The following is a 26338-nucleotide window of genomic DNA, read 5'->3' as shown; positions in this document are numbered from 1 at the left end:
ATATATATATACATATCTATATTTATCCATCATATTGTAAAATTGGGCAAATTACTCAGATCGTGAAAACAAAAGGCTTTGCTGAAAGTTACCTAAACATTTTAGGCAAGGTTGTTTGGTTAGCCTTCACTCTTCCAGTTAGTTGCTATAATCTCCACATTTTGTGTGCAGACTGTTTTAAAATGAGGAAGAATCAGTGCACAGCTGTATCTATGGCTTCACTTGGTAGTTCCTCCCAATGCTTTGGATACTATAACCTTTTATTTGCTATGTCTGGATTAATAACTCTGTTATAATAACAAACTAAAATGTTCTCCAGGCAACTTCAATATCCTAAGGAAAACATGGTCTAAGCAATCTATTTTCTGACACTCATTTATACTTGCCCATCCACAGTGATTGAAAAAGTGACACAGTATAGATCTATAAGTGAAAGATTCCCAGCCAGGTATGTTTCTCCAGCCCTAACATCACTCGGCAACTCAGACCAAAGAATTTGGTGATGGCATCCTCTACATATAGACACAGACCCAACTTTAAACACATTTTCTGAAAATCAAAATGACACAAATGTCCTAACAATCCATAAATGATAGAAAGCCCTTGCAAAATAGCAAGAAATAAATCATACTCCCTGATGTGTCAGCTTGTCTGACCTAAATAAGATACTTTCTATTAACTATAGTCTGTTGCCGTCCCATGTATTGAAATGCATCCACAAAATCAAAACAATGCCAGAAAAAGACATCAAATGAATTTCAAAACATGAGATAATCAGTGAATTGATAAGAATCAAGCTAGGCAATTCTGTAACACGTATATGATGGAAGATTGTAAGACAGTGATAATAGAGTCAGATGACAATAACTGATTAAACAAGTTAATATTTTCAGAATAATTTGTTTAGCAATGTTACACAAATCTCTGAACTAGAAAAGACAAAGCATCTTCATAAACTAATCACTTCAAAAATTCTATTAACATAACAATTCAATCTTATTGTTTGCATGGTATCATCATTGAAAGCTTCAGTTGCCATGGTGGCAAAATTATTAGAGTAAGTAGCTGTTCATTTTTATAAAAAAGCTTTTTGGGGGGATCATATCGAAATGAAATATTTTGATTGAATAAAAATGGTTGCTATAATATCTTAGTATGGAAAAGAAATAGTCTATAAACAATCCCAAGAATAAAACCTAAGTAGTTACTTGTTTGATATTTACAGTGGGATAAAACATTAAAAATACTACGATGAGACCTCAAATGCAAAATACCAAAGGAAAACTGCAACATCATTTGCAATCATTTCTGGCATTTTAGTTTAGTCCCAAAGTTAATGTTCTAAATGTGGAATATCTTATATACATATACTCAGTAAATCTCCATTGACTTAATGGAAGAAAAAAATGCCCATTTAAATCTTGATAAATCTTGAATTTATATTTGTTTTGTTTTCCTCATTGCTATTGAGTTTCAGAATGCATTTTTGCTATCAATTATATTTCCATATAATTTGATAGAAGTTGGATATATGTTCTTGTTTCTTTTAATAATTAAACATATTAAAATTTTGAAGTAGGGGACTTCCGGGTAAGATGGCGGAAGAGTAAGACGCGGAGATCACCTTCCTCCCCACGGATACACCAGAAATACAGCTACACGTGGAACAACTCCTACAGAACACCTACTGAACGCTGGCAGAAGACCCCAGACCTCCCAAAAGGCAAGAAACTCCCCACATACCTGGGTAGGGCAAAGCGGAGAGATCCCCACACAGAGGATCGGTGCCGAGCGGCACTCACCAGCCCGAGAGGCTTGTCTGCTCGCCCGCCGGGGTGCGCAGCGCTGGAGCTGAGGCTCGGGCTTCGGTCAGAGCGCAGGGAGAGGACTGGGGCTGGCGGCGAGAACTCAGCCTGAAGGGGGCTAATGTGCCACAGCTAGCCAGGAGGGAATCCGGGAAAACTCTGGAGCTGCCGAAGAGGCAGGAGACTTTTTCTTCCCTCTTGGTTTCCTGGTGCGCGAGGAGAGGGGATTAACAGCGCCACGTAAAGGAGCTCCAGAGACGGGCGCGAGTCGCGGCTGAAATCGCGGAGCCCAGAGACGGGCGTGGGACGCTGGGGCTGCTGCTGCCGCTGCCAAGAAGCCTGTGTGCAAGCGCAGGTTACTGTCCACACCGCCCTTCCGGGAGCCTGTGCAGCCCGCCACTGCCGGGGTCCCGGGATCCAGGGGAGGCTTCCCTGGGAGAACGCACGGCACGCCTCGGGCTGCTGCAGCGTCATGCCGACCTCTGCCGCTGCACGCTCGCCCCGCACACCGTACCCCTCCCTCCCGCCCGGCCTGAGTGAGCCAGAGTCCCCAAAGAGGCTGCTCCTTTAACCCTGTCCTGTCTGAGCGAAGAACAGACGCCCTCCGGCGACCTACGCGCAGAGGCGGGGCCAGGTCCAAAGCTGAGACCCAGGAGCTGTGAAAACAAAGAAGAGAAAGGGAAACCTCTCCCAGCAGCCTCAGAAGCAGTGGATTAAAGCTCCACAATCAACTTGATGTACCCTGCATCTGTGGAATACATGAATAGACAACAAATCATCCAAAATTGAGGAGCCAGGAGTCAGTGCTGTGCCTCTGAGGTGGGAAAGCCAACTTCAGGACACTGGTCCACAAGAGACCTCCCAGCTCCACACAATATCAAACGGCGAAAATCTTCCAGAGATCTCCATCTCAACAGCAGCACCCAGCTTCACTCAACGACCAGCAAGCTATAGTGCTGGACACCCTATGACAAACAACTAGCAAGACAAGAACACAACGCCACCCATTAGCAGAGAGGTGGCCTAAAATCATAAAAAGTCCGCAGACACCCCAAAACACACCACCAGATGTGGACCTGCCCACCAGAAAGACAAGATCCAGCCTCATCCACCAGAACACAGGCAGTAGTCCCCTCCACCAAGAAGCCTACACAACCCACTAAACCAACCATAGCCACTGGGAACAGACACCAAAAACAACGGGAACTACGAACCTACAGCCTGCAAAAAGGAGACCCCAAACACAGTAACATAAGCAAAATGAGAAGACAGAAAAACACACAGCAGGAGAAGGAGCAAGATAAAAACCCACCAGACCTAACAAATGAAGAGGTAATAGGCAGTCTACCTGAAAAAGAATTCAGAATAATGATGATAAACATGATCCAAAATCTTGGAAATAGAATAGACAAAATGCAAGAAACAGTTAATAAGGACCTAGAAGAACTAAAGATGAATCAAGCATCGATTAAAAACACAATACATGAAATAAAAAATACTCTAGATGGGATCAATAGCAGAATAACTGAGGCAGAAGAACGGATAAGTGAGGTGGAAGATAAAATAGTGGAAATAACTGCTGCACAGCAAAATAAAGAAAAAAGAATGAAAAGAACAGAGGACAGTCTCAGAGACCTCTGGGACAACATTAAACGCACCAACATTCGAATTATAGGGGTTCCAGAAGAAGAAGAGAAAAAGAAAGGGACTGAGAAAATATTTGAAGAGATTATAGTTGAAAACTTCCCTAATATGGGAAAGGAAATAATTAATCAAGTCCAGGAGGCACAGAGAGTCCCATACAGAATAAATCCAAGGAGAAATACACCAAGACACATATTAATCAAACTGTCAAAAATTAAACACAAAGAAATCATATTAAAAGCAGCAAGGCAAAAACAACAAATAACACACAAGGGAATCCCCATCAGGATAACAGCTGATCTCTCAGCAGAAACTCTACAAGCCAGAAGGGAGTGGCAGGACATACTTAAAGTGATGAAGGAGAAAAACCTGCAACCAAGATTACTCTACCCAGCAAGGATCTCATTCAGATTTGATGGAGAAATTAAAACATTTACAGACAAGCAAAAGCTGAGAGAGTTCAGCACCACCAAACCAGGTTTACAACAAATGCTAAAGGAACTTCTCTAGGCAAGAAACACAACAGAAGGAAAAGAACTACAATAACGAACCCAAAACAATTAAGAAAATAGGAATAGGAACATACATATCAATAATTACTTTAAATGTAAATGGACTAAATGCTCCCACCAAAAGACACAGACTGGCTGAATGGATACAAAAACAAGACCCATATATATGCTGTCTACAAGAGACCCACTTCAGACCTAGAGACACCTACAGACTGAAAGTAAGGGGATGGAAAAAGATATTCCATGCAAATGGAAACCAAAAGAAAGCTGGAGTAGCAATTCTCATATCAGACAAAATAGACTTTAAAATAAAGACTACTAGAAGAGACAAAGAAGGACACTACATAATGATCAAGGGATCAATCCAAGAAGAAGATATAACAATTGTAAATATTTATGCACCAAACATAGGAGCACCTCAATACATAAGGGAAATATTAACAGCCATAAAAGGAGAAATCGACAGTAACACAATCATAGTAGGGGACTTTAACACCCCACTTTCACCAATGGACAGGTCATCCAAAATGAAAATAAATAAGGAAACACAAGCTTTAAATGATACATTAAACAAGATGGACTTAATTGATATTTATAGGACATTTCATCCAAAAACAACAGAATACACATTTTTCTCAAGTGCTCATGGAACATTCTCCAGGATAGATCACATCTTGGGTCACAAATCAAGCCTTGGTAAATTTAAGAAAATTGAAATTGTATCAAGTATCTTTTCCGACCACAATGCTATGAGACTAGATATCAATTACAGGAAAAGAGCTGTAAAACATACAAACACATGGAGGCTAAACAATACACTACTTAATAACGAAGTGATCACTGAAGAAATCAAAGAGGAAATTAAAAAATACCTAGAAACAAATGACAATGGAGACACGACGACCCAAAACCTATGGGATGCAGCAAAAGCAGTTCTAAGAGGGAAGTTTATGGCAATACAATCCCACCTTAAGAAACAGGAAATATCTCGAATAAACAACCTAACCTTGCACCTAAAGCAATTAGAGAAAGAAGAACAAAAACATCCCAAAGTTAGCAGAAGGAAAGAAATCATAAAAATCAGATCAGAAATAAATGAAAAAGAAATGAAGGAAACGATAGCAAAGATCAACCAAACTAAAAGCTGGTTCTTTGAGAAGATAAACAAAATTGATAAACCATTAGCCAGACTCATCAAGAAAAAAAGGGAGAAGACTCAAATCAACAGAATTAGAAATGAAAAAGGAGAAGTAACAACTGACACTGCAGAAATACAAAAGATCATGAGAGATTACTATAAGCAACTCTATGCCAATAAAATGGACAACCTGGAAGAAATGGACAAATTCTTAGAAATGCACAACCTGCGAAGACTGAATCAGGAAGAAATAGAAAATATGAACAGACCAATCACAAGCACTGAAATTGAAACTGTGATCAAAAATCTTCCGACAAACAAAAACCCAGGACCAGATGGCTTCACAGGCGAATTCTACCAAGCATTTAGAGAAGAGCTAACACCTATCCTTCTCAAACTCTTCCAAAATATAGCAGAGGGAGGAACACTCCCAAACTCATTCTACGAGGCCACCATCACCTTGATACCAAAACCAGACAAGGATGTCACAAAGAAAGAAAACTACAGGCCAATATCACTGATGAACATAGATGCAAAAATCCTCAACAAAATACTAGCAAACAGAATCCAACAGCACATTAAAAGGATCATACACCATGATCAAGTGGGGTTTATTCCAGGAATGCAAGGATTCTTCAATATACGCAAATCAATCAACGTGATACACCATATTAACAAACTGAAGGAGAAAAACCATATGATCATCTCAATAGATGCAGAGAAAGCTTTTGACAAAATTCAACACCCATTTATGATAAAAACCCTGCAGAAAGTAGGCATAGAGGGAACTTTCCTCAACATATTAAAGGCCATATATGACAAACCCACAGCCAGCATCGTCCTCAATGGTGAAAAAGTGAAACCATTTCCACTAAGATCAGGAACAAGACAAGGTTGCCCACTCTCACCACTCTTATTCAACATAGTTTTGGAAGTTTTAGCCACAGCAATCAGAGAAGAAAAGGAAATAAAAGGAATCCAAATCGGAAAAGAAGAAGTAAAGCTGTCACTGTTTGCAGATGACATGATACTATACATAGAGAATCCTAAAGATGCTATCAGAAAACTACTAGAGTTAATCAATGAATTTGGTAAAGTAGCAGGATACAAAATTAATGCACAGAAATCTTTGGCATTCCTATATACTAATGATGAAAAATCTGAAAGTGAAATCAAGGAAACACTCCCATTTACCATTGCAACAAAAAGAATAAAATATCTAGGAATAAACCTACCTAAGGAGACAAAAGACCTGTATGCAGAAAATTATAAGACACTGATGAAAGAAATTAAAGATGATACAAATAGATGGAGAGATGTACCGTGTTCTTGGATTGGAAGAATCAACATTGTGAAAATGACTCTACTACCCAAAGCAATCTACAGATTCAATGCAATCCCTATCAAACTACCAATGGCATTTTTCACAGAATTAGAACAAAAAATTGCACAATTTGTATGGAAACACAAAAGACCCCGAATAGCCAAAGCAATCTTGAGAACGAAAAATGGAGCTGGAGGAATCAGGCTCCCTGACTTCAGACTATACTACAAGGCTACAGTAATCAAGACAGTATGGTACTGGCACAAAAACAGAAAGATAGATCAATGGAACAGGATAGAAAGCCCAGAGATAAACCCACGGACATATGGTCACCTTATCTTTGATAAAGGAGGCAGGAATGTACAGTGGAGAAAGGACAGCCTCTTCAATAAGTGGTGCTGGGAAAACTGGACAGGGACATGTAAAAGTATGAGATTAGATCACTCCCTAACACCATACACAAAAATTAGCTCAAAATGGATTAAAGACCTAAATGTAAGGCCAGACACTATCAAACTCCTAGAGGAAAACATAGGCAGAACACTCTATGACATAAATCACAGCAAGATCCTTTTAGACCCACCTCCTAGAGAAATGGAAATAAAGACAAAAATAAACACATGGGACCTAATGAAACTTCAAAGCTTTCGCACAGCAAAGGAAACCATAAACAAGACGAAAAGACAACCCTCAGAATGGGAGAAAATATTTGCAAATGAAGCAACTGACAAAGGACTAATCTCCAAAATTTATAAGCAGCTCATGCAGCTCAATAGCAAAAAAACAAACAACCCAATCCAAAAATGGGCAGAAGACCTAAATAGACATTTCTCCACAGAAGATATACAGACTGCCAACAAACACATGAAAGGATGCTCAACATCTTTACTCATTAGAGAAATGCAAATCAAAACTACAATGAGATATCATCTCACACCAGTCAGAATGGCCATCATCAAAAAATCTAGAAACAATAAATGCTGGAGAGAGTGTGGAAAAAAGGGAACACTCTTGCACTGCTGGTGGGAATGTGAATTGGTACAGCCACTATGGAGAACGGTATGGAGGTTCCTTAAAAAACTACAAATAGAACTACCGTATGACCCAGCAATCCCACTACTGGGCATATACCCTGAGAAAACCATAATTCAAAAAGAGACATGTACCAAAATGTTCATAGCAGCCCTATTTACAATAGCCCGGAGATGGAAACAACCTAAGTGTCCATCATCGGATGAATGGGTAAAGAAGATGTGGCACATATATACAATGGAATATTACTCAGCCATAAAAAGAAATGAAATTGAGCTATTTGTAATGAGGTGGATGGACCTAGAGTCTGTCATACAGAGTGAAGTAAGTCAGAAAGAGAAAGACAAATACTGTATGCTGACACATATATATGGAATTTAAGAAAAAAAAATGTCATCAAGAACATAGGAGTAAGACAGGAATAAAGACCCAGACCTACTAGAGAATGGACTTGAGGATATGGGGAGTGGGAAGGGTAAGATGTGACAAAGTGAAAGAGCGGCATGGACATATATACACTACCAAACATACGGTAGATAGCTAGTGGGAAGCAGCCGCATAGCACAGAGAGATCAGCTCGGTTCTTTGTGACTGCCTGGAGGGGTGGGATAGGGAGGGTGGGAGGGAGACGCAAAAGGGAGGGGATATGGGAACAAATGTATATGTATAACTGATTAAATTTGTAAAATAAAAAAAAATAAAATAAATAAAAATTTTGAAGTAGATAATTTTTTAAATGAAAAATCTATAAGGAATATAATCAACATACCACAGATTTAAAACTTTTTGAGGTCACAGAAGACCAATCCTGAGTTAAATCTGTTTTATTAACTAAAGGCAAAATATTGATTAAAACTCCAAGAACAGGGCTTCCCTGGTGGCGCAGTGTTTGAGAGTCCGCCTGCCAATGCAGGGGACACGGGTTCGTGCCCCAGTCTGGGAAGATCCCACATGCCGTGGAGCGGCTGGGCCCGTGAGACATGGCCGCTGGGCCTGCGCGTCCGAAGCCTGTGCTCCACAACGGGAGAGGCCACAACAGTGAGAGGCCCCCATACCACAAAAAAACAAACAAACAAACTCCAAGAACAGTTATAGGGACAAGAATTATATAATGCTGAGATCAATTTAGTTACAAATCACATGGTACAAAAAGCATACTTTATAAAGAAACTTTATGGATAAGGAATTTTAGTAAATTAAAAGATCAACTGTCTTAACTTCAAAAGAGTTATCAAAACTTCTATTACACAGTCTCTGTCCAAAAGAGAGTTAACATCTCTGGAGAGCAAACTATCTGCTACACAATATTCTAAGCAATTTAACTATTAATTCTTAAAACAGTCCAAGGCATTTGCCCCATTTTATTGGTAGGGGGCAAAAGAAAATAGCTCTCCATATTGATTCACAGGCAATCTGACTTCACTTTCTGTGAACTACTATAAACTGCCCCTAGGTTATTCAAGTTTATGAGGGGAGAGAGACACATCAAACTAAACTCTTACATTTTTGCCAGAGATTTTTTTTCATACATTTTAAACTTTTCAATGGGCAAAAACTCTAAGCTATTTTTTGGCAATGTAATTCCTGCATAATACCTCTATATTTCAATATTCCTATGATATATAATTTGAGGCATTTAAAAAAGCATTATTAAGTGGTATTACTATAATTCAGTTTGAGGCACAGTGATATTTTTCATAGCATCTCTATGACATCATGTGCTCATTAGAAGGGAAATATTCTGACATCAATACCTTTAGGCAGTTTGGTAAAGAGAGAAATGCATTTGAATATGAGTCCCACAATATAGACAATCATAGCTGCATTTCAAGTTCAGAAAGGAATATGTATACTCAAATAAAATTAGATATTTGTCAGAACGTTTAAAAATCCATGTTCATTGAAAGCCACAATTTTCAGAAAACCAGAAAAATAATCTGATATAATCCAAATAAATACTCCTGTCTGTCACATTGCCTTTAATTATAATATGGCAACTGTAACTCCACCTAATTTGAAAAGGTGAAACCAATTTTGAATTGCAAATTATCTCTTTTATGAAAGCTCAAAGTAAAGCATCCTCAGATTGACAGACTCAGTCACTATGGATTGAGGTGCCCTATGATGTGACATTTTTGATTAATCAGTAAGCCATTCCAAAAGGCTCTTATATGGAACCATTCATTGGTTTTAATATTAGTAGATATAGCTTTCCAATTGAGACTTTTATTAGAATGTATGAAAGCACTCTAACCCTCTGCAATCTCCCTGAAATTTTTTCATTTGTAAATGGGGGTAAAAATACCCACATTTCTATGAAATAACAAGGATTAAATAAGAAATTATAAGAAAATAATTTGATGGGCACTTAATGCATTTTAACTGAATTTAATTGCAATTAATTCAGGTTTGTATGCTTTGGGAGATACACAATTCTACCAAGAGTGAAGAAAATATTTATTAAAAATAAAAGCTTAGATTGTTTTCTAGTTTTAGGATCTATAGAAATTGAACTCCTATTGGTTGATTATGTAACTTTACTCAGTAAAAAGAAAATGAGAAAAAAATTTAATTTAATTTAAAATTAAATTGGTTAAATTTCTAAGATCTTTACAATACCTAGCTATAGCAAATTAATTTCAGTTGAGCAAAATATTGTGTTAAAATATGGATATAAATAAAACTGCCAGTGTTCTATTCAGAGTAGCAAAGAACATTTTTTCAGAAAAAAATCACTAAAACATTACATATGTGATTCTATATACTGAAGGAATGGTCCAGGCTTCAGGTTTAAGCCCTTCCAGGAATCTATCCAAAATTAAGGTTGTCTTAAAATTAAAAGCATCTATTAAAAATAGGTGTACTGGGCTTCCCTGGTGGTTGAGTCCGCCTGCTGATGCAGGGGACACGGGTTCGTGCCCCGGTCTGGGAAGATCCCACATGCCGCGGAGCAGCTGGGCCCATGAGCCATGGCCGTTGAGCCTGCGAATCCAGAGCCTGTGCTCCACAACAGGAGAGGCCACAACAGTGAGAGGCCCGCGTACCACAAAAAAGAAAAAAAAAAGGTGTACTAATCAAACTCCCAGAATTTCTGACCTAAAAAAGCAAAATAGATCAAGGTATCAAAAAAATGAAACCAAAAAATTGAATATAAAAGTATTTTGTCTATGGTCTACAAAAACAACACAAAAGAATGTGAGGGTTTGTTTTTCTGTTTGATTTTTTTTTTGTCTTTACTAGTCTAGATATGATTTCAAAACATTATCAAAGTAAAATGCTTCAGATTTTGATATGCCTAAATAACGTAGAGAAGTGAATCTTACAAATAGTTGTCATTTTATAATATTATATTTTTATGGTTGCTACATTTAGTGATATTGAAGTATACAATGAAATACCCAGGCAAACAGAGATCTTCTGTTCCCAAGTTTGCCACCAGTGGCCCCAAGAGAATAGAGTGCAGAACTAGAGAAAAAGACTTTTAATAATTGTGAGAGTCTTTCATCAGAACTCAGTTCAATGTGTTATTTTTTAATATAATTTCAAGGGAATTATATAAAGTTCACTGTTGTGAAAGGTAATTTTGGAGAAAATTCACAAGCAACAAGTACTGTGCAAAGGGGGTTGTAGACATTTGTATATCCAAGGAGTGTTACAACTTTTGAATCTTCCATTTTGCATGGATTTGGGCAATGTCTGAAATTCAAACAAAGGAAAAATATATAGTTTATTAATTCTTTAGTGAAGATAGAGTTTAAAGGCTGAAGCCTGAGGAACTACCAAGACACCTGTTGAACTGTAAAAGATACATGTAGAACACATATAGCGATGCAAAGAATTAAAACGATGTTAGAAGGAATAGTTCTTGACAGGAATAGAATAAACACCAGTATCACAGCTCTAGCTAAGGATATTAGCAATGTTCCTTAGGGAAATATTTGTAATGTATATGAGAACATGTTTCAATAATTCTCTATAAGTATGAATTACTTCTGTTCATCCTAAATATTTACCCATGAAACTTGAAAGCACTAAACAGTCAGTAATTTTTAAGCTTTTATTAACTGTAGCATGAGAATCTATTTAAGATGAACTAGTATATAGTCAAATGGAAAAATTTACAATGGGGTAAAAACAAGCAAAATTTAACCTTCTGCCATCAACACCAGGCATAGAATAAGTGGAAACATTAAACTTCAGCTAACCTACAGATTTCTTTTGACCTATTAAAAACAAGAAAAAAATTGGCTCGACATTTCTAATTATTAGGAAATTAACAAATTGTTTTAGTATCATGGTGATATATAGAAACAACTACTCTTGAATATTGATAGATTTGGAGCTGACAACCTTGGAGGATTTTATGCATTCTTATAGTGGTAAGTAGCATGGTTATTCCCATGTTATTTTACAGGATTGGCAAATAGGAATCATATCTTGATATACATTAACAATCTTAATAATTCTGTTTCAGTTCTTATTTAGCCACTCTCTAATTTTAGTTAACTTTGCTAAAATTACTTGCATATGGATTAAAAGTGTCTGATGGCTATTTTGAAGAGCATTCACCATCAAGTGGAAGAAATTGATAGGGCAAATTTTGTTGTGAGGGATACAAATATATTTTTCCCTAGGAATGATAGGCTTTCTATATAGTATACTATTTATTCATTTTCTCTCTGAATCTACTACATGGTTTATCCTACATAAAATGAAGAATGTATTCTTGAAGCCAAGAACATGTGCATTTTTCTACCATTAGGCTAACTTATGGTTTTTAATCATTTTTCAGTCTTTGAACAGATCTTTGACTGGAATTATGTGAGTGGATATTTTTGACATTCCAATTGACAGGAAAAATAAATTTAGGTTTTGTTTTTCCCCCTCCATGCACCCATAGTAAACATAAGAAAATGAAACAAGTAAACTTATATGCAAATAAGCACACTCACAAAGATTTCCCTCAGCTGAGGTTTGCCTTGTTATAGGAGTTCTAAATGCAGAGCAGAAGCAGTATCATTGTTACTGAAGGATTTTATAAAGGATTTTCAAAAAGTTTATACCTTTCTCATAGCCACAAGAAAATTACCAGTCTACAAACGGGAGGTAATGAAATCAAGGATTATGAGATGTAAAATGTAAATATTTATGATTTCTTCTCTGCTGAGGTGATGAATCAAGCACAGTAAAATATTCAGCCCTAAGTTTTAGCTCAGGTTTTGCAGCTAAGCTAAAGCTGTCTCCATCCAATTTTATACCTATGTAGAATTCCTTTCAAATAGCAGTGGTGATCCCCCAAAGTTAATCTTCAATGTTTAGCCAGTTTATCTCTTGCTGAGACAGAAGCAGTTGCACATATTTTTGAGGATATAAGTTTCAATGCAACTTTTGAAAACAGCCCCTTCATGAAAATGAAATTGTCCAGTAACACCTGACATGATGTAACATGGCTTATCCAAGTGTTCTCAGAAGATTTATGCAAAAACAAGAGGGGATTATGATGTCTAGAAATTAAAAAAAAATACATATGTCTTTAGCTATAAATTGGCATACCAAACAATTCCACACTTGGACAGTCATGCAAAGTATTATACACTAATTGAGCAGAAAATAAAATATCATAAAGCTACTTTTATATTTCCTAAAATCCCAAATTGTTAACAGAGGCAATAAATGCCAAAACTTTTGAAGTAATCCCACAAATATAAGCAAATTCATGGGCATCAACAGGAAATTTGAGACAATCAGACTATATCTCAGTTGTGCTTCTTTCTTCTCATCATGTCTTAGTACTCAAATCAAGTCTCATGAATAATTCGGGAGTCTAATCTAATACAATCCTGATTTTTAATGTTTAGGACATTATAAAATATGTCTGTTGTCTAGTCTGTACTTTACCCAGACTAATAAAACAAGGGGCCTTATCCATTTTTACACACATTTCTTGTTTATTCTTTTTTACAGATTGCATTATGTGTCATATTAGAAGCAGAAGTTTGAAAAATGTCAAGCCATTTCTTTCCTTGCACTCAAATTTAAAGATCAGATGTATTTGAATTAAATCAAAATGTTTTATTTGGCTTAGTTTTTGTTTTATAACTATTCAACTATAAAGAAATTAAAAGTAATATGAGAATGTGAATAAGGTGAAAATAAACATATACTTATTAGATTAGTCAGGGTGTAAGTAGAATGCAGAAGCCATTCCAGTTGTTTTAACAAATATAATTTAATAGAAATAATTGTAAACTAGGTATTGAACACTGAGAAGACAAACCGGGAACAATACTAAAGTGTCACAAGGCAGCAACTGCAGGAAGCAGAACCATCCCTGTGACTGGGAGTACAAAAGGAAGAGATAATAATTTTTAATACTCACAGGTTTAGAGGAGGGTTCCCTTGGAGCTAAAATTCAGATATTTGAGAAGGAGCCTGAGATCAAAGAGAGGTCCTGTGGGTCTGACACACAGACCTTGGAGGAACATGCCTTAATCATTTAATACTGATGTCCTTAAGAGACTCAAGCCTAGTTTGGTTACTACTAGTGGGGAGAATGTAAGCTGGAATCAACTACCACTGTGAAGTGTTGCAGGTGTTACTAACAGGAACAGAAAACAATCAGGAAACACGTAATCAGAGCAAAGCCTTCTTCCCACTGCTGTGTAATCTTTCTGGTGTCCTCTATTGGCAGAGCCTAATGGGAAGAGAAGCTGGAAAAGCAGGAATAAGGTTTGCCCATCTCAGATCCAGTATTACAAAGATTTTAGAAAGATGACTTTGAACCTCTGACCATTATGCCAATACTCAAAAACTCAGATGAAATGTAAAAATTCTCTAAAAGACACACCTACCAAAGTTCACTCAAAAAGAAAAGGTAATCTGAATAGCTCTTTATGCACTGAAGAAATTAAATTTGTAAAGTAAAACTTTCCCACAAAGCAAACTCCAGACCTAGATAACTTCACTGGAAAATTCTTCCAAATATTTGAAGATTAAATAATACCATTCTACACAATCTTTTCCAGAAAATTAAATAGGAGGAAATTCTCCCAAACACATTCTATGAGGCCAATCGAGAAAAGGATTTTAAAAGAAAACATCAGGTCAACATCTATCATGGACATAGATAGACACAAATATTCTTAACAAAATGTTAGCAAATCAAAGTCAACTATCTATAAGAAGGATAATACATAATGACTAAGAGGTATTTAAACAAAGGTAATATAACATTCAAAAATAAACCAATTTATTCTCTATACTCACCAACTAAAAAAAAATGACCGTAGGAGCATCTCAGTGGAAAGAGAAAAAGCATTTGACAAAATCCAACATTTATTCCTGTTAAAAACTCAGCAAATCAGGAATAGAAAGGAATATCCTTAGCCTGGTGAAGAGCATCTATGAAAAACTATGCAGCTAATTTCATATTTAATTGTGAGAGACAATGAATGCTTTCACTCTAAGATTAGGAAAAAGACAAAAATGTCTCACCAATAATTTTTAACATTGTGCTGGAAGTTTCAGCCAGTGCCATACATAAAGAAAAAGGAAGTAAAAGTCATCCAAGTTTGAAAAGAAGATGTAAATCGTTCTTTTTCACAGATAATATGCTTTTCCACATAGAAAATTCAGTGGGGTATACAAAAATAAAGCTATGAGAACTATACTATGTAAGTTTATCAAGGTTCAAGGATACAAGACCAATATACAAAAGTAAATTGCATTTCTATGTCCCAACAATTAGAAATTAAAATTTAACAATGCAGTATATGTTGCAATAGCATAAAATAATATAAAACATTTAGGAATAAATCTGATTAAAAAACTGCAAAACTTCTAAACTGAAAATTATAAAATGCTGCTGAGAAGAATGAAAGAAGACCTAAATAAATGGAGATATACAGCTTGTTAATTGCCTGAGAAACTCAATATGGGTAAAACGTCAATTCTCCCCAAATTGGTCTCTAGCTTCAATGCACTCCAGTCAAAATTTCCACAAGCCCTTTTCTAGAAATTGACAAGTTGATTATAAAATTAATCTGATAATACAAAGAATAGCCAAAACAACTTCAAAACGAACAAAGTTGGTTGCAAAACAAAACTTGACTTTAAGACATTTTAAAACTGTCATTACCAACAGCATGGAAATAGCATCAGAACTGACAAATAGATCAAGGGAACAAAATATCAACAGGCAGTCTAGAAATAGACCATCTCATAAGTTGACATCTGATTTTTGAAAAAGGTGCAAAGGTAATTTAGTGAAGAAAGGACAATTTTTTTCATCCTTTGGTGTTAGATCTACTGAATATTCATATGCTAAATAAACAAATGAACAAACTTTGATTTTTTTCCCTTAAACGACCAAGAAAAAGTAATTCAAAATAAGTCATAATTCTTATATATATATATATATATATATATATATATATGTTTAATTAATTATTTATTTATTTATTTATTTTGGGCTGCATTATATCTCTGTTTCTGCACACGGGTTTTCTCTAGTTGTGGTGAGTGGGTGTACTCTTCGTTGTGGTGTATGGCCTTCTCATTGCAGTGGCTTCTCTTGTTGTGGAGACCAAGCTCTAGGCCCACAGGCTTCAGTAGTTATGGCACACAGGCTCAGTAGTTGCAGCTCACAGGCTCTTGAGCGCAGGCTCAGTAGTTGTGATGCATGGGCTTAGTTGCTCCTCAGCATGTGGGATCTTCCCAGACCAGGACTCGAACCTGTGTTCCCTGCTTTGGCAGGTGGATTCTTAACCACTGCACTACCAGGGAAGCCCCATAGTCCTAAATATAAAACCCACAACTATAAAACTTCAGTAGGATTTTTGTTGTTGTTATTGTTAGGCAAAGATGTCTTAGATACAATACCAAAGCATGACATTTAAAAGGAATCTTTGAAAAGTTGGACTTCATAAAATTATTATTTTTTTTTTGCTCTTCTAAAAATACTGTTGATAGAATTTTAAAAAGCCACAGACTTGGAGGAAATATTTGTATATTACATATCTGATAGAGAATTTATATTCAGAATATGTAAAGAACACTTAAAATTCAATTATAAGTAAATGAACAAACATTGTAAGAATGGAACAAAATATTTGACTAGAGACTTCACCAAAGAGACTTCTTATCTGGAGGAAAACATTGATTTTTGAAACAAAAATTTTAAAGAGGTATATACCTGACATGTAAGAACAATATATTAGGCTCCAAAGACAATGTGTGAGGAAAATATGCTGTGAAAATGAAATCAAGTGAAAATTATTTTTTTAGGTAAATCAGTAAAGATGTTAAACTATTTCTAATTTAAAAATCACTGTGGTATATATACTGTATGAGTTCAAAAAAATTTCTGTAATTTGCAAGTCAAAATGTTTCCTATATGTGTAAGATGAATATTAGGTGATGATGATGTCTAGTTTTATGAGAGAATTCCTTGAAGTGTCAAGATGTCTGAGACACCTCCTGTGTAAAAGTTGTTGATTCTGAATGCTGTCAGCTAATTTTTCTCCACATCATCTGCTTATCTCTGGATCAGAATCACACAGGGTTCCTATTAAAGTCCAGTTTTATCAGCTCCACCTAAAATCCTCCCCTCTTATGGCAGCCTGTTTATGTTGCTCTATTTGGTATTCCCAGCCTCAACACCTATGTCTGCAACATGATGATGCTCAACAAATATGTGCTTCTTGACTGAATAAATCCTCTTCCATTTATACCTCACAATTTTCTTTTCTAATAGGCATTTTTGCATTGGGAATTCAATCTGACCAAGAATTGTATGCCAGGACATTCTTGGGTACTTCACCATCGAAAGCTACAGTGTATAGTAGATATATATTAGGGTCTCAGAAGTAGGAATCTGACTCCAAGAATCTTAGAAGCTGTGCTAGCCCATTTTATATGGGCTACAACCATTTCTTTCTTTTCTTTTTTTTTTTTTTTTTTTTCAGTACACGGGCCTCTCACTGTTGTGGCCTCTTCCCGTTGTGGAGCACAGGCTTCAGACGCGCAGGCTCAGCGGCCATGGCTCATAGGCCCAGCCACTCTGCAGCATGTGGGATCTTCCCAGACCAGGGCACGAACCCATGTCCCCTTCATCGGCAGGTGGACTCTCAACCACTGCACCACCAGGGAAGACCGGCTACCACCATTTCAGGAGAAACAATATAGTTTCAACACGTTTTACCAAATTTTACCACATTTTAGAGGTATAATTGACATACTAATAAGCTTTACATATTTAGATTATACAATTTGATATTTTGACATATGTATATTCCCATAAAGTCATCAGCACAATTACAATAATTAACCTATCCATCACTCCCAAATGTTCTTTCTTGGTCTTTTGTAATCCTCATCTCCTCCCTCCCTACCCTAGCTTCACAGGAAACCATTAACTTATTTTTTGTCATTATAAATTAGTTTGCACTTATATATATATACATACATGTATATAATTTTATATAAATGGCATGATAGAGTGTTTTCTCTTTTTAGTCTGACTTATTTCAGTCATCAAAATTAATAGAGATTCATCCATGCTATTGTGAGCATCAATGGTTCATTTTGTTTTATTACTGAGTAGATTTCATTGATTGGATATGCCACAATTTTTTAATTCATTTATCTGTTGATCTTTTTCTCCAAATTCTAACACAAAGAAAGCTACTATAAACATTATATACAAGTCTTTGTTTGAATACATGACTTCTTTTCTTTTGGGTTAACTACTTGTTTAGAATGGCTGAGTCATATGGTAGGTTTACCTCTGACTCTTTAAGAAACTGCCACATGTGTTTGTACCATTAAATAAATGGTACATTATATAAACAATTGTACCATTTATATTCCTATCAGAAATGTATGAGAGGTCCAGTTCTTCCAGGTATTCACCAGTACTTAGTGTTATGGATTGCACATTCATGTCTACCCAAAATTCATATGTTGAAACCCTCTCCCCAACATGATGGTATTAGGAGGTTGGGCCTTTGGAAGTCTCCACCCTCATGAATGGGATTAGTTCCTTAATTAAAAGGACCCCAGAGAGCTCTCTTGCCCTCTTTTTACCATATGAGGATACAAGGAGAAGTCAGCAGTCTGCAACTCAGAAGAGGGCTCTCATCAGAACCTGACCATGCTGACACCCTGATCTCAGCCTCTAGAATTGTGAGAAATAAATATCTATTTTTCATGTGCCATCTGGTCTATGGTACTTTGTTATAGCAGTTCAAACTAAGACAATCTGTATAGCCAGTATTCAGTTTCCTCCATTCTAATGTGTGTAGTGGAGATCAATTGTGAATTTAATTTGCATTTCATTAATGATTAATGATCTTGAGCATATATTTATATGCTTATTTGTATATATATTCATCTGTCTTAAAAATGAAATATATCTATTCATGTAAATTTTATTTTATTCTTTACACAAAAAGAAGTTTGAACCAGACTATCTAAACTATATATTTCTTCCTACACTGTGGCAATAATGCACATGAAAAAGAAGAAACTAGTATGAATACAAGTGATGTGTTCCTTCCCCCTCACTCCTCTTTCTTCCTCCCCAAGTCCATCACATACATGTGAGGACATACGCCTCTTCAATCACTCTGTAACCAGTCAGTCACTTTGAAAGCTCCACGTTGCTCCCCTGCTTTGCAGCACTATTCACACCCTGCCTAAGTCAATCATAGGGAATCACGCAGTCCACAATGCAGTATCCCTTACATCTGTCAAAAGAACAAGAAAAAACAGGACTGCACATCTTAGGAAAGACTCTAGTTAAGGTCAAAATCATTCAAAATCACTTGCACTGTATTTTTCTTAAACTCCTTTTTGAACATGCAGAGCCAAGTGGGTTCAAGGGGTAGAAAAGCTTCCTGTTCACTCCCTAACTGTGTCATGTTTAGGAGTGGACAGAAATACTTCACCTTTTTTACAGCTTATAGGAATAATTTGAAGATAAGGATGTGATACCTACAAAGGAAAAGCTTTTTCTAAAACTGCATTTAATACTACGTATGTCTATTAAGTGAAGCAATTACTGACAAAGACAGACATCTGATATTGTCATTTATCTGAAAAACATAATTTAAAACACTAGCTGTATTTCCATGTAGAGAATTTAAATGAACATTATATAAAGTGGCTAGAGATACACAAACATAATTTTGTGAATAAAAGTTCTGAAATTTGTTGAAACAACAGTCACTGCTATTTCTTTTAATGAAACATTATTTAAATGGTTAATATCTGTGTTTTTCAAAATGATTTTGAATAGATAGAAACTAGCCAACTCAAGCAGGTTCATAGGCTTTGTCTTTCAGTTCTATGAATAAGCAATTTTCCTTTCAATCTCTCATCCCATTGAGTTTGGTAAGAATAAAACTACCATGTGTAAAAGAAGATAGCTAGTGGGAACCTGCTGTATAGCACAGGGAGCTCAGCTCTAGGCTCTGTGGTGACATAGATGAGTGGGATGGGTGGGGTGGGAGGGAGGTCCAAGAGGGAGGGGATATATGTATACATATAGTTGATTCACTTCATTGTACAGCAGAAACTAACACAACATTGTAAAGCAACCATACCCCCAATTAAAAGAAAAAAAAAAAGAATTTCTAGTCATAAGTTCCAAAAGAAGAGTCCTCCCTCCAAATTTTGTCATCTGTGTTTACAAGTTCTTTGTAAAAATCTACCGTTTTTAAAGTTTCCTATAACAGAAAATACAATATGATTGCCTTGATGCATTTATTACCTTAACTAGGCCATTACTGTCAGGACAAAATAATTTAAGTACAGCTAAGTTAGTAAAAAAATAAATTTCATTTTTAAAAATTGAATTGCTTAATGCTATAATCTGTATCTACCATTTTGTGAGAATACACTGTCATGAATATCTGATTAATGCTCCGCTTCTTTTCCATAAGAAAAAAAAATCTATGTATCACATAGATTGAATGTTAACATAATTTCAGGAGTATGCATTTGGGTCCACGGAACCCATGTAAACTAGCTCCAGGACTACCACATCTGGAAGGGCTCCCAGATGTGGTGATGAAGTGTATTCGGGGGGGGGCAGGGAGGAAGATAGGACTAAAATCTAGCTTGCACTCAGCTTGCCAACTCTTATGAGGGTGAAAATATTTATAGTAAAAACCTAATTTGTAATTCACACAAAATCACAGTATATGCTACAAGAAATCATAACTACCTCTATAATAATTTTCTTTATAATAAAGTTGTTCTCATTTAGTCATTAGTTTAAAATTATATTTTGATCCAGGTAAGATTTCAAGTTATGTAACCAGTCAAGATAGAGCAGTTTTGACTTTCTTCAGGGTCAGTTCCATGTTTATTTTAGTTCTATTATTACAGCAGAGTAACTAGTCTATGGAAGATAATAATAAGCACCCTCATTGAATTAAGTAACTAGTGTGTGTGTGTGTGTGTGTGTGTAATGCAATTCAAACCAAAGTCCTATATCTTCTGTAAATCCAGATCTCTTCTTTGTGATATTTAAGTTACTCATTGCTTATGTAATAATTTGTACATTTTTTCTTGATCTAGAATTTCCTGCATCTTGAATAATGTTATACAAATAAGAATTTTCAACCTGTGTATTCAACATATATGCCATAAATTCTAAAAGTACTGAAATTATCCTTTTGGATTGCTCCCCTTGTTTTCAAGTTATTGTAATTAGGATTTACAATGTTACAGTATACAGATTAAGTTTATTCATTTCTACACAAATAAATTTCACCCAGTTCAATTTGACTAGGTCAATGAGATAGTGGGTAATGGAAATGGAATATAAAAATAATTACCAGGCTTCCCTGGTGGCACAGTGGTAGAGAGTCCCCCTGCCAATGCAGGGGACATGGGATCGTGCCCCAGTCCGGGAGGATCCCACATGCTGCGGAGCGGCTAGGCCCGTGAGCCATGGCAGTTGAGCCTGCGCATCTGGAGGCTGTGCTCCGCAATGGGAAAAGCCAAAGCAGTGAGAGGCCTGCATAACACAAAAAAACAAACAAAAAACAAAAACAAAAAACAAAATTACCACTTGGGAAGTTTTGCTTTTACATTACACAACATAATTGTCCATAAATGTAATTCTTTTGATACTGATATTAAAAAAAACCTCAGTATAACATAAAATTTATGGACAAACTTTGTATAAAAATAATATGTGGGGCTTCCCTGGTGGCGCAGTGGTTGAGAGTCTGCTTGCCAATGCAGGGGACGTGGGTTCGTGCCCCTGTCCGGGAAGATCCCACATGCCGCGGAGCAGCTGGACCCGTGAGTCATGGCCACTGAGCCTGCGCGTCCAGAGCCTGTGCTCTGCAACGGGAGAGGCCACAACAGTGAGAGGCCCGTGTACTGCAAAACAAACAAACAAACAAACAAACAAATAAATAAATAAAATACAAATACAAATAATAATAATAATATATGGCTTATTTCTGGGCTTTAAAAATTTCAATGAATCAGTTTGTGTCCAAATATTAAGTGAAATATCAAATATATATGTCATAAATGAAATGGAAAACAGTCTTAAAAGTAAAGAATAAAGAGCAGAATACAATTAAAAGGAAATGATTAACTACATGGGAAGTTATAGACTTGGCACCTACTGTAATAAAATTAGTATATTGCCTATTTCTGTAAAGACATTGTGCTACAAAATCTTAGGTGAGATAATATGGGAAAGAATAGTATTTCTTTGTTTTTTCTTCTCTTTAAAATTCCATCATCCTTTCAATTGTAAGTGTCCTTTAGTGTTATAGCCTCTGTCTTCTATTTATAAAATGCTTTTAACACGTATCTGTTGATGTTGCTCTATTCACTCTATGTTCAGTCATATCACCTCAAACATTCTCTGAGAAAATATTCCTTCCCCACTCTCTACCTGCATGTACTTTGAGAGAATTATAATAAGGTAAAGCCACATTAGACTTCTGTGATGCAGTTAGAGCAGTGTTTTAAGGGAAATGTTTAGCTTGAAGTTTATACCTTTAAAAAACAAACAAAGGAAGATGTTAGAGATCTAAGGACCTTAGAAGCTAAGCTTCTAGCTCAATGTGACAAAAAAAGAAATGCAAAACCCATTCCAAAGAAAATAGAAGTAATGGAATAACAAGGATAAGAGTAAAAATCAAGGAAATAGAAAACATGCTGTAAAACCAATACAGCTAACTTGGTTATTTGACAGGAAAAAAATAGAAAAACACAAATTGCAAATATGGAATTAAGAATATAATTAGACCATCTTATAACAAAGATGTGATAATAAACTTGACATTTTACATAAAAAATACATTTTTTGAAAAGTTAGATTTACCAAAACAGGTACAAAATGTAATAGAAAATTTGAATATTTAAAAATTATTTGTCTACTATTAGTATTAAGTTTGCCATAAGTAATTTTCACAGAGAAAATTCTTTGCATCAGTTTTATACATGAAATCCTGTAAATATTTGAGGAGAAAATTATACCAACCTCACACAAATTCTTTCAAAAGAGAGACAAAGTGGAAACACTTTGCATTCTTTTTAATATGAACAGCAAGATATTAATACCAAAATTTTACAGAAATTATAAGTAAGGAAAATTGGAAACTAATTTCTCAAATAAAAATTAAGAACTCCAATATAAAATATTAGGAAATCAAATCTAAAAAGATATAAAATGAGATACATCACAACTCACTTGTGTTTATTCCAGAAATATGAGGGTGGATTAACATTTAAAAATCAATCAGTGCTATTCAGCACAAAAATACATTAAAAGAGAAAAATCATGTGATTTTCTAAAGAAACAGGGAAAATTATTCAATAAAATTCAAAACCTATTCAGATAAAAACTTTTTGCTAGCTGGAAATAGAAGGAAACTTTCTAATTATAAAAATGGATATTTTATAGATACAGCAAATATTATACAAAACTGTAAATACTTGAAAGCCTTTCACTTGAGGTCCGTGATTTACACTGTATTTATCCAGCTTTTATTTCACCGACTTTTAATAGTGAATTAACATCTTTCACCCACTTTGATATTTTATCTAACAATATTCAAATACTAGTTCATACCCATTCTCTCTCTTCTTTTTTTCAGGCACTGCAATTACTCATTTCTAGAACTTTTCAGTGTGTCTTTCACATGTACCTTTTCCTCTTTTCTGAGTTTTCTTCATTTTCTTTCTGGGATTTAGTTGAAAATATGCAACAACTTTATATAACATAACTAGCTTTAATAATGCAAATCAACTTTGTGGAATATATGTAATTCCAACCTGCATCTCTAGTCCTAACTTCTCAACATTAATACAATTCTTTATTTAGTACTATATTTACAGATTTTTTATTTGAATGATGCATTATCCCCTCAAACAATTAAAAGGTATTATTTTCTTTCAATGATTTCTGAGTAAAAATCCTTGAATTTGTTTTCTTTTCTTTTTTTACTTATACACATATATACTTTTACATTATGGTTTATCACAGATATTGAATATAGTTCCCTGTGCTGTACAGTAGGGACTTGTTGTTTGTCCATCCTCTATATACTAGCTTGTATCTGATAATCCTAAACTCCCAAACCTTCCCTCTCGCACCCCCATCCCCCTTGGCAACCACAAGTCTGCTCTCTATGTCTGTGAGTCTGTTTCTCTTTCATAGATATGTTCATTTGTGTCATATTTTAGATTCCATATATAAGTGAGATCATATGGTATTTGTCTTTCTCTTTTTGACTAACTTCGCTGAGTGTGATAATCTCTAGGTCCATTCATGTTGCTGCAAATAGCATTATTTCATTCTTTTTAATGGCTGAGTAACATTTCATTACACACACACACACACACACATACATACCACACCTTCTTTATCCATTCATCTGTCAATGGACATTTAGGTCATTTCCATGTCTTAGAATAGTGCTGCTATGAACATAGGGGTGCATGTATCTTTTCTAATTATAGTTTTGCCTGTGTATATGGTCAAGAGTGGGATTGCTGGATCATATGATAACTCTATTTTTGTTTCTTTTTGAGGAACCTCCAAATTATTCCCCATAGTGGCTATACAAATTTACATTCCCACCCACAGTGTACAAGGGTTCCCTTTTCTCCACCCCATCTTTAGCAATTATTATTTGTAGACTTTTTAGTGATGTCCATTCTGACCAGTGTGAGGTTTGAATTTATTTTCAAATATTTTACTTTTTGCACCTAGTAGATCTTTCAAAAAGTCCAATTAATTATTAATTCACAATAGTTTACTATCTAGTGTTACTGCCTTTATGTTGTTTCATCATTGAATGTCAGGTTTATATTATGAACCCCTTAGGATATTTTTACCTAGGTCCTTGTGTTTTGTTAGTAGGGAAATCTTGTCTGAAATAGTCTATGCTGTCCTCCACAACTCTATGAGAACAATATTGATATGGAGAGGTGTGAAGGTCAGGCCAAATGTGATGCTGGTATGAAGCACCCAGAAAGTGTTTAGTGAGAGCAAAAATTGTAATCCAGCCGTAAAGGAAGAGAGTCAGTTAAATGGCATCCTATCACCTTTGTAGATAAGACAATCGTTTAAATCAAATTGCCATCTCAGGATTCTGAGGCCAGAGATTTTGGGTGCTAGTCAAGATGAAAAAAATAAAACAGATTAAGCTAAACTGTGTCATATCATTCATGGGGTGCAGATATATGGCTTGCAGATAAACCTTAATTAATAAAATAGACTCATAGAACAAGACACTTTTTTGTGACACAGTTTTCTATCCCTCTAATACATTCTTCACTTTGTTACCAAAATCAACTTCTAGGCATCAATTCCCTATTTAAAAAAAAATCACAAAGTTTATTTCCTTTTGTTTTCCATAATGAACTATAATTTGAAATGACACTTTTTAAAGGTTGACATGTGTCACCAATATTTTTAGCTTAATCAGTATGACCAACCTCTTTATTTGTTTCCTACTACCAAACTATAGTCAAAATTTTCAAATCCTCTCTCAATATCCACACAAATCTAACTAAGCTGGGATTAAGACAACTACACCAAGAATATCAATAACAAAATCAAAAAAAGGACACTGTAACTGAGTTGACAAAAATCACCAGTGGCCCATCCAAACTTCATCTCAGTGAACAAAGCAATCTCACCCACCTGGATGAATAGAATGATCCTGCACCTATCCACTGAAGTATGCCCATAGTACTTTGTGGGAGATCCAGGCCCTATACCTAATAAAAATCTCTCTTTCACAGATTACAGATGGTGCTTTTTGAAATGGTAATATATTTCTTCCAGCCTTCTACTGCTACTTAATAACTATAGATTCCAGTGGGGATAAAAAGGGGAGGGGTACATGCAATGGATACACTATGTTTCCCAGAGGTAAAGTGCGATAAGTAGACAGAGAAAACAACTCTGATAGTGAAAGGGACTGTAATTATTACTGCATTTCACCTGGTGATTGTTAAAAAACAGGAGAGCTAGAAAACAGAGATGTGAATACTGATAGATAACACAGATTAGACCTGTGAAATTACTACACATCTAAAAATAGATTGTATATGTATACACAGACAAGCTGTCCATGATTTATAAAGACAAGTTTCTTTACAGACTTACAAGGAATCGGCCACTAAACTACTAAATTACACTTTCAGAAAAGTATTTGCTTAAATACATACTACAGCCCACTAAGAAGTTAACTGAAATTAATCTCTCAGCAATGAAGTTGTCTAATACTAAGTAATCTACTCATTTATACAACTACTAGGTATTTATTGTGGAAAAGTTTATTAAATATAGGTCAATAATACAGTCAGGATTGGACATATCCTGGATAATAGAACC

The sequence above is a fragment of the Mesoplodon densirostris genome, chromosome 2 (assembly GCF_025265405.1).
Source record: "Mesoplodon densirostris isolate mMesDen1 chromosome 2, mMesDen1 primary haplotype, whole genome shotgun sequence".
In the NCBI taxonomy this organism is placed as follows: Eukaryota; Metazoa; Chordata; class Mammalia; order Artiodactyla; family Ziphiidae; genus Mesoplodon; species Mesoplodon densirostris.
This window is presented reverse-complemented; position numbering follows the sequence as displayed.